This window comes from Sorex araneus, chromosome 5, assembly GCF_027595985.1.
Source record: "Sorex araneus isolate mSorAra2 chromosome 5, mSorAra2.pri, whole genome shotgun sequence".
In the NCBI taxonomy this organism is placed as follows: domain Eukaryota; kingdom Metazoa; phylum Chordata; class Mammalia; order Eulipotyphla; family Soricidae; genus Sorex; species Sorex araneus.
The window spans coordinates 158,370,390-158,379,869 of NC_073306.1; the positions used below are offsets into that span (position 1 = coordinate 158,370,390).

Genomic DNA, 9,480 nt, shown 5'->3' on the forward strand with positions numbered 1-9,480 from the left:
TTGGAATTCCGGATTCCTTCTCTCACTTGAGTGGAATGTGATAATTCTAGCATGGCTCTTTCCATTCCTCTTTGGGATGCTTGAATAGCGTTCTCATCCTGTTTTCATAGGGCCCAGGTCTCTGGGGCATACGTTAATACAGGAAGAATGGTGAAATCAAAAAAGATGTGCCCAGATTCAGAGGTTCTTCGTACTCTTAACCACTTCTTTGATGCTCTTGAAGGCGTTCCACGCTGCTCTCTTCCTCCTGCGCAGTTCTGGCACCAAGTCATTCCTCATGTTGAGTTCTCGACCCAGGTACACATAGCTGCTGCATTCGGAGATGTTCATTCCATTGAGAGCAAATGGAACGTCAGGGACTAGTTTATTTTTAATCATAATACTCCATAAATATTCAAAAAATAAGGAAAATACAAAGTGTTATTTAATCAACACAAAGGTGTCAAGGTTAAAGGGAGTTGCAAAATGAGTTTTTATTATCATGGCAATTATTGTTTAAGAATGTTTATCGGTCACATTTTCTTAAATTGAATTGGTTAATATTTAAAGGGAAATGTGCTAGCTAGTGGGTTTGAATGAAGAACAAAAAACCTGGTAGTCTTTGCCTGAAGCAGGTTTCTACAAGAGTGAAGGAGATATTTTATTCCCATCATTACAAAAAGAAAAAGGAAAAAAAAAAACCCCTGGACACTATGATGAGTGTGGCTGTGCCGGAAGAGTGTATAAAAGGAGGATTTGCTACAGTAAGAAAAATAAGAACTTTGAACTAATATATGAGATTTGATAAGAAAGGAAGATATATATGGCAGAAGAAATAGAATGATAAAAATATCCAATAGAAATGAGAACACTTGAATTAGAGTGATAAAATAAAACTAGTTGCAGGGTTAATCTCTCAGCACTTGAACGTTTGTCTCCATCTTAAGCAAGTTCAAAAGCAACAGTGTCAGAGGCAGGGACTGATGGAGATCAGGATGAGTCTGGGTAGGACACAAGGTTCAGAGCTAGCTGCCCAAGGCACAGTTCCTGTCCCTGGGAAACATGGTGTGGGGGATAATCTCTCTCTCCCACTGAAGATAGGAGTGTATGGTATATAACAAAGACACATGTAGGATTGAATCACACATGGATGATTTTGTAGGTGATTTTGTTTTTATTTTAGATGTAACACCTCACCTTGATATGTTCAGGACTTATTCCTGGTTCTGAGCTCAGGGATCATTCCTGGTGGAGATTCAAGGACCATATGCAGTGCCAAGAATTAAACCTGGGTCAGTGGGGTGCCAAACAATAGTAAATAGTGCCTTAGTCTCTTTACTATTTCTACCACCCCTCTCATAAGTGACTTGAATGCCATCTATCTTTATTTAAGGAGTAATAAGGAACTTCTGAAAGATTTAGTAGATATAATCTGAAGAGTACAATTTGAAAAAAATACCTCTAGCCATTCTGTGGAGAAATATTGGAAAAGGAGTATATATAGTTGGGACTGTGGAAGTCTAGACCATGAAATGATAGTAATTTGGACCAGGGCAGTGACAATGTTCATGGCAATGAAGTTATTTCGAGCTATTTAGTGCTTAAATTGCAAAGTGTGTTAAAATGTGTGAAGTGGAGAGAAATGGAAATATCAACAATGACTTACATCATAGACAATGACGGATGGTGGTTTGATTGAATGATATTATGAAAAATGAAAAAGAACCAGGTTTGGGGAGAAAAAAATTGCAAAGTTGTGTTTGAGCCAGTTGAGAACTAGATGCTTTTGGAGTTGTCCAATTATTCGCCTCCACATTAATATTTTAGAATTAATTCATACACTTGATTTATCCCAGTCATATTATTTTTATTATATAATTACATGGAAAACTTTCTTCCAGAGCTACCTGTCAGGTAATTATTATAAATTCCATAATAGTGAAATATAAATCAATATGGATTCAGTGAGCTCATAGCTTTCTAAACTCAGTTCTTCTCAGAGATTCTTTTAGAATTTTGAAAGGTGATTTTTTTATGGGTGGTATTTCTGTGATGTAATTGCATGCTTTCTGAACAGCTCTTATGAAAACCCTGTTTGGAATTCTGTAGTAGGATTTTATGGCAATTCTTTTCTGAGATTAAACAGAAGTGACTTTTGATACTGCTATGCATGTGGAATTCATCATCAATATTATAAATACTTCACAAAGGTAGGGAATCATGTACAGACAACTTTCTTAAGAAAGAGACTTGCAGTGCATAAGGACAAGCTTAAAAGTTCTTCAATGGCTCATGGAAAAAATATTTAGTCCTAAACATAATGCACTTTAGGTGGAAGCAAAAGAAACAAACTCAATTACAGATAAAAGCTCCACTATTTTGAATAATGAAGTATAAAGAAACATCATAATTCTAAAGTGGTTTAGGAATTCATAGGTAGTAAATTTTCAATTATATTTCCTAATAGAAAATAGTCTGAATGGATATTTGAAACCTACAACCAGTCATTTTAAATGTCTTCACTAAACTTTTATGAGGGCAGTATCTGAACTGATTCCTACAATTGTTCTTGTCTTTAGCCTATGCCCTTATGGTTGAGGAGCTTCAACTAACCATATTGTCATGGTTAAAAGGGGAAAGTGAATAAAATCAGAGTCAGATTATTGAACACATAGCACTCATAAATAAAATCATATTTAAAAAATTCAGATCTATGTATAATTTATTTAAAAACATATTTTGTATTATGTTATATAAATGTAAATAAAATATACAATATGATAAAATGTGTTTATCACATAAAATTTGATATATAAAGGAGCTTTATTAGACCTAGTAATTCTCACCAATGCTCTAAAATGTAAATTTGCTTTGATCTATTGTGAAAATAATCTTACAATGAGATCATAAGGCATGTTCTCTGAAAGTTTCCAAGACTGGGAAAAAAATCACATATTCCTGTTATTCTATGGGATAAAAATATTTTTGAAATATTTCAGCTATTCGCTTTTGTTTTGACAAAATGGGAACAGCCAAAAGCAAAAATAGGAAGTGTGAGCCTAAGTTTCTAATGAGTTTGTTATTTTAATCTGCCCCGCTACAGACACTATATGACTATAAGTTTGTAGAACTCAGAACATTTTAAAGACAATTTAAAACTTACTGCATAGAGCTATTACAATGGCAACTTTAACAAAATGTTAAATGGTAGCTTTATCTTACTGATACTGATAAATATGTATTAAATATAACCTTGGACATCTTAGAGCACCATCAAGATGAGAAATTTAAAAAAAAAATTTGATTCACACTCAGAATTGCTCAGGGCTTACTCCTGGATCTGTGCTTATGGATCCCTCCTGATTTGACTTGGGGGAACCTATGAGCTGCCAGAGATCAAATCTTGGTTGGTCACAGGATGAGCAAGCACTCTGCCTTCTACTCCCTCTTCAACCCCCAAGAGAATAAATCTTCAACTTTGAGGTTTTTCCAACAGAGTCATGGTGTGTTGGAAAAAGAGAAGACTTATCTTCCTTGAATGTAGCAATTCTTTGGGAAACCTCCCAGGACAGCAGACTATAAATGAAGTCTCCATCTGATACCCTCAGTGATGGAAAGCTATTACTTTAGCAGCTAATTGTAGCATTCAAATCTTTTGTTTGTTTGAGGGGAGCCACACGCAATGATGCTCATAGCTTACTCCAGGCTCTGAGCTCACTCGGGGCAGACCTTATGCAATGTTGAGGATCTAACTTGAGTCAGCCACATGCAAGGCAAGTGCCCTACCTGCTGCTTTCTCACTCTATCCCCTAAAGTTTTTTTGAAAAATATATTGTTTTGGGGTTTGGGGCCACATTTTACCGTATTCAAGGCTTACTCTTGGCTATGTGGTCAGAAGTCACACCTGGTGGTACTTAAGGATGCTATATATGATGCCAGGGATGGAATACACATCAACTTCATGCAAAGCAAGCACTTTACATTCTGTACTCTCTTTTAAGCCCTTAATTGTAGCATTTCAGCATCATGGAATTCTAATTTGTAAATATCCAAGTTTTTTTTTCCTACCTGTGGATTCTATCCTCCTGGGATGTCTCAGAATATGTCTTTATCTTCATATCTACGTTTTCGAGCTTCAGTGGATATAATTATCTAGTTCATCTAATCCTAGAAAAATAAACAGAATTCATTCCAGATTTTTCATGTAAGACATTACTTACAGCTTCTTGGTTGGTCCTTCAGATTTCCTTGATTTGGATATGCTTTGTTTGGTCATTATCCCTCTGAATGGTACCAGAGTAATTGCTACAGGTGAGTAACAAAGCGATTTCCTCTTATTTTGCCCTATTCTCATAGGGGATGCACCCTTATTGGGGTTTTCTTTCCTTTATCTGGCTTGCTAAAATGCCATTTCTATAAAGAACACACCTCAGATGATTTTAAAATTAACCCTACTCAAAGCAAGACACATTTTATCAAGCTCTTTTAAAATAATCTTTTCTCTAAATGTGAAATTTACATATATTAAAATGCATAAATATTAACTGTATAATTTTGACAACATAATACACCTGTTTAATCAACAATCCTTTCACAATATAAAGCATTTTCATCTCTTCAAAATATATCCTCATATGTCTTTCAAACTATTCCTCTAGCCTTAATACAAATATAACCCCAGTTCTCATATGTTTTTATATTAGGTTTTCCTATTTTGAACTTCATATAAATTCAATTTGTTTTGCTTGATTTCTTCAGCTCAAAATTATGTCTGTGACACTCATCCATAAGGTTATTTGTATCCTTAATATTTTTTTTCCTTTCAATTTCTGGATAGCACCTCACCATCTGAACATCTTACAATGTTCATGCCTTTTTTTCTAGCTGAAAAGAATTTGGGATTCTCCTTTCTCATGACTGTGAATCAAGCCACTGTGGATGGCTGTGTATAAGTTCTGTGTAGACATATGTTTTCATTTCTCATGGGAGTGGCAGAGCTGGATAGCATGTGTATATTTTGCATACAAGAAATGGCCAAATTGTTCTCCAAAACATCTGTACCATTTTGCATTCCTATGGCTAAGTGTAAGAGTACCGGTGACTCCACACCCTCTGCAACATTTGGTCCTGTAAATCTTTTTTATTTTAGTCTTCCAAGTCCGTGGGACATAGTGTAATTGCATTGTGATGCTGAGGAATGACATCATGTATTATAAGGGGAGAGTTTAGCCATATCTGTATTTATTCACTTACAAATGTATTAAATGGTGCCCAAACTATTCTTGGCCTTCTAGAATAGACTACACATCAGTTGACTAGTAATAAAATAGACCTGCCAGGAACTTCTTATTAATTTAACCATTGTGCATCTGTGCCTCATAATTTATCCCATTGGAGGAATAACTTGAAGTGGGATTAGGTTTGAAATTATCAAGTTAGAATACAACCAAAGTATTTGAGTTTAGTTTATTTAAGGAGCTTTGCAATGAAGCTAGGATTGTTAAACTTAGGCTGGTCACTCATCCTAGTTTGTCTCAGAGAGTCCAGGTTTATATTTGTTGCCCCAGCTTCCTGCCGGCTTTTACCTTCTCTTTGCTGTACTGTAACTCTGCCCAGAGCTGAATAAGGGGTCCAGGGGGGGACTGTGCAATTTAACTCCTGGCAAGCACACATCTGACTGTGTAGCAAAGATGACACTACCTGTCACGTGTCTAGTGGTGGCTGTAGGCCACTCTGGGAGCCAAGCTTTTGGTGTGGCATTTGCAACACCAAGTGTACCTTTGTAACGGAGTCAAACCCAGGCACCTTATTGGGTTAGATTTGTATTTCTCCCACTTTTCCTTTTATTTGTGAAAAATTAATTTCGACTCCTTAGCAAATTTAAATTCTAATATACAATTTTATCAATTCACCAAATTATTTATTATATCCTCAGACTTAATTCTTTTAATTAATTTTTTTGGGGGGTCTCACCCGGCAATGTTCAGAACTTGCTCCTGGCTGTGCACTCAGGAATCACCCCTGGCGGTGTTCAGGGGACTATATAGTATGCCAGTGATCGAATCTGGGTCAGCTATGTGCAAAGCAAATGCCCTCCTCGCTGTACTATTGCTCCAGCTCCTATTCTCAGTCTTTATATATCTTATAACTGAAAACCTTTACCTGATCCTCATTTTATACCTCCCATGCATTGCCCAGAGGCCAGGAGATTGCTGCCAGTGATCCTCCATCTGACTGTGGGGACCCGACCAATCAGCGCTTAGGTCCAGCAGTGCTTAGGGGTCAGCAGGGCTGTTTTTAGCAGTGGTGGGGTGTGATATGGTGCTTGGAATAAAACCCAAGAGCCTCATGCACTTGAATGACCAGCCTAGGTTTAACACTCTTAGCTTCATTGCAAAGCTCCAGGCATGCACTCCAGCCTTTTGGTCTGTCTCTTTGGCCCAACATTTGTGCCCCTTTACCAACCCCCTCTTTATTTCTCACCTAGTTCCTAGGTTCTGGAGACTTCTTTTCTGTTTTATGTTCCTATGAGTTTGACTTTCAAAATTTTTATTTCTATTTGGGAGCCACACCCAGCTGTGCTCAGGGTTTATTCCAGTCTCTTTGATTGGGGATTATTCCTGGCGGTGCTCTGGGTATGATAAGTGCTGCCAAGGATCAAACTTGGGCAGGTCCGTGAGTCTTTACCCTGTGCTAGCTATCCAGGTCATTTACTCTTGCTTTATTCTCAGAGGGGTTGCATCATTCCTGGTGGTACTGTAACAACAGGAGGATGTGTGGAGTGGATGGAGCAAACTTCTCCATTGCCAGATTCCAAAGATTCATTTATTATGTAGTTCTGGAAGACAGGATAATTCATAAACTGATAATAGACACACTATATTTGATTTTAGCAAAAAGACCATGAAGTTATGAGCTTGATCTTTATTTAACTCTTCAAAATTCACATATAGATTACAGTTTTGCTTGGTTTATTTTTCAGCTAGCACTGTGCTATTCATTTTTACTGATTTTTTCACAAATGTTGTTTTTATTCAAGGTGGAGTAATGGTTTGTTGTATATAATTACATGCACCCTGCTTTCATCCATTGATTGACACAGGTTGTGTCTACATTCTGGTTATTGTCAATAATGGCACAAGAACACAAGAGTGCAGATTTTCCTCCAAGTAAACAGTTTTATTTCCTTGAATATATAGTCAGGAGGCACACTGAGTGCTGATATCATATGGGGTTTTTATCTTAATATTTTTGGAGGAATCTCCATACAGTTTCCCATACTGATTGTTATCAGTTTTTATTTCCACAAAATGTATATAGAGGTTTTGTTCTGTACTTTGCATTTCTCAGCAATTTTCTTCTAGTCTTTTTGATAAGGTACATCCAAAGGTCAATTTAATAGTGTTCCTTTAGAACTATTAATGTTTCAGTTTAGGGCTGGAGAAAGAGTCTGGTGGGCACTGTATGCTCTGCATGTGGGTGACCTGGATTCTATCCCCAGAACCATATGGTCTCCTGAGAACTACCAGGAACTATCTCCAAACAGAAAGCCAGAAGTAGAACCTGAGAAGCCTCATCTCCGCAAGCAACAGAACTAGCAAACAGGTATGTTTTCCTTTCGATAAGTCCTCAGAGATTTCTTGTTAATTTGGACTTCTGCTATGGTTTAGTCTCAAATGGAGACTTAAAAGGGTCATGGTTATAAATGCAAGAGTGATCCCAAGAAGGAAAAATTTGGTTAGCCATATAATTCAGACTTACAACTGACAGGGATGGCTTCTGAAAACGGTATCTCCAATGCAAGACACACATGACAGAAACTTCGGAGCTAATAGCTAATCTGTGTGTGCCATTAGCAGTCACCATTGTTAGAGATGATGGAACAACAGCACCCACTGATCATCTTTGATAGCTGAAGCTGTTTGAAACTTTCCAGTGCAGAGAAGCATGCTGTCTCTGCTACACGACAAATCACTATAAGCACAGTGACCTACAACAACACTAAGTCTGACCTCAGGTTCTGCAGGTTGGAAGTCTAGGCATGGCTCAAGTAGGTTTTTCTGCTTCAGGATTTTACTAGATTAGACTCAACAATCCAGGAGATTGGCTTCTTATCTGGAGGCTCAAATGGAAGAGGATTCCCTGTTCCAGTTCACTCAGAATATGGGAAATTGTCATTTTTATCATTGATATGTGGGCTGGAATGATAGTACAGCGGTAGGGAGTTTGCTTTGCATATGGCTGACCTGGGTTCGATTCCTCCACCCCTCTCAGACAGCCCAGTAAGATACCGACAGTATCTTGCCTGCACGGGAGAGCCTGGCAAGCTATCCGTGGCATATTCAATATGCCAAAAACAGTAACAGCAAGTATCACAGTGGAGATGTTACTGGTGCCCACTTGAGCAAATCGATGAGCAAAGGGATGACAGTGACAGTGACAGTGATCATTTTTATACTGTAGAATTTTAATTTTTTTGTTATTTTTACTGACTGTAGACTGAAGGCCACTGTTGATAATAGGTTGTTCACAACCATTGGTCCTGTCTGTAAGGAAGAGTAAGATGGTAGATTGACTCTTCAAAGCCTACAGGCAAGTATGAGCTAGTTATCTAGAAAGACACAGTGTCCTATAATGTGAGGTGATGTGGGAATGACATCTCAATCTATTTGCCATAGGACACTGGTTAGAAGCAAGTCGAAGGTATCACAGATTCACAGAAGGAGATTACACAGAAACTTGAGTTCTAGGAAGTGAGAACCACTGGTGCCATCATAGTGTTCCACAACTCAAATTAATCATAATAAGGTATTTGACATCAATAATTCCTGATCCACACACTCATAGCAAAGAAGGCAAGTGGACATTAGGACATCTAAATTATCTATTATAAATTTATTTCATCATATTAATTTTCCAGGGAAAATTTATTATCCATCTATAATTTACCTATAATATATGTATCTACATTTTCTTATGCTTTAGTTCCTTACTAATACTTCTAGCTTACTAATATCTCATCTTTTGCTTGTCCTTATTTTACCAGGCCATGTCAAATCATTTGGAACTATTTAGTTCATAGGAATCTCTATCCTCTTCAAGTTTTTTATATCTGGGTTTGAATTCTTATTTTAACTTAACTTTGTAAATCAAGAAAAGTTATTGTACTTTCTTAAATATCACTCTTCTTTAGTAAAGTGGGGACAGTATTATTGTTTATCCTGCTTTTGAAATTTAAATGCAATTTTATGATGATTCTGTACTACAAACTCCCACCCCATTTTTTTGTCTCTTCATTCCCCTTCATTGCATTTCTTTATATTACACTTTAGACAGTCAAGATATATTCATGTATTGATAATTTTATTATGTATTTCAGAATACATGTAAGAGACATGTAAGTAATGCTTATACATTTCGATCTGTTGGGTTAGAATACAAAGTTGTGGGTTTTATGTTTTTGCTGTGGTGATAGATTTATAGTGATCCACTCACATAATC

General features: G+C 37.0%; 1 non-coding gene across 1 annotated transcript; it reads right to left on the reverse strand.

Moving 5' to 3' along the window:
- Positions 1-6,710: 6,710 nt before the first annotated feature.
- LOC129405165 (U2 spliceosomal RNA) lies at positions 6,711-6,892 on the reverse strand. Its single transcript, XR_008630368.1, has one exon. It is a non-coding gene; the product is annotated as a U2 spliceosomal RNA (small nuclear RNA).
- Positions 6,893-9,480: the final 2,588 nt, after the last annotated feature.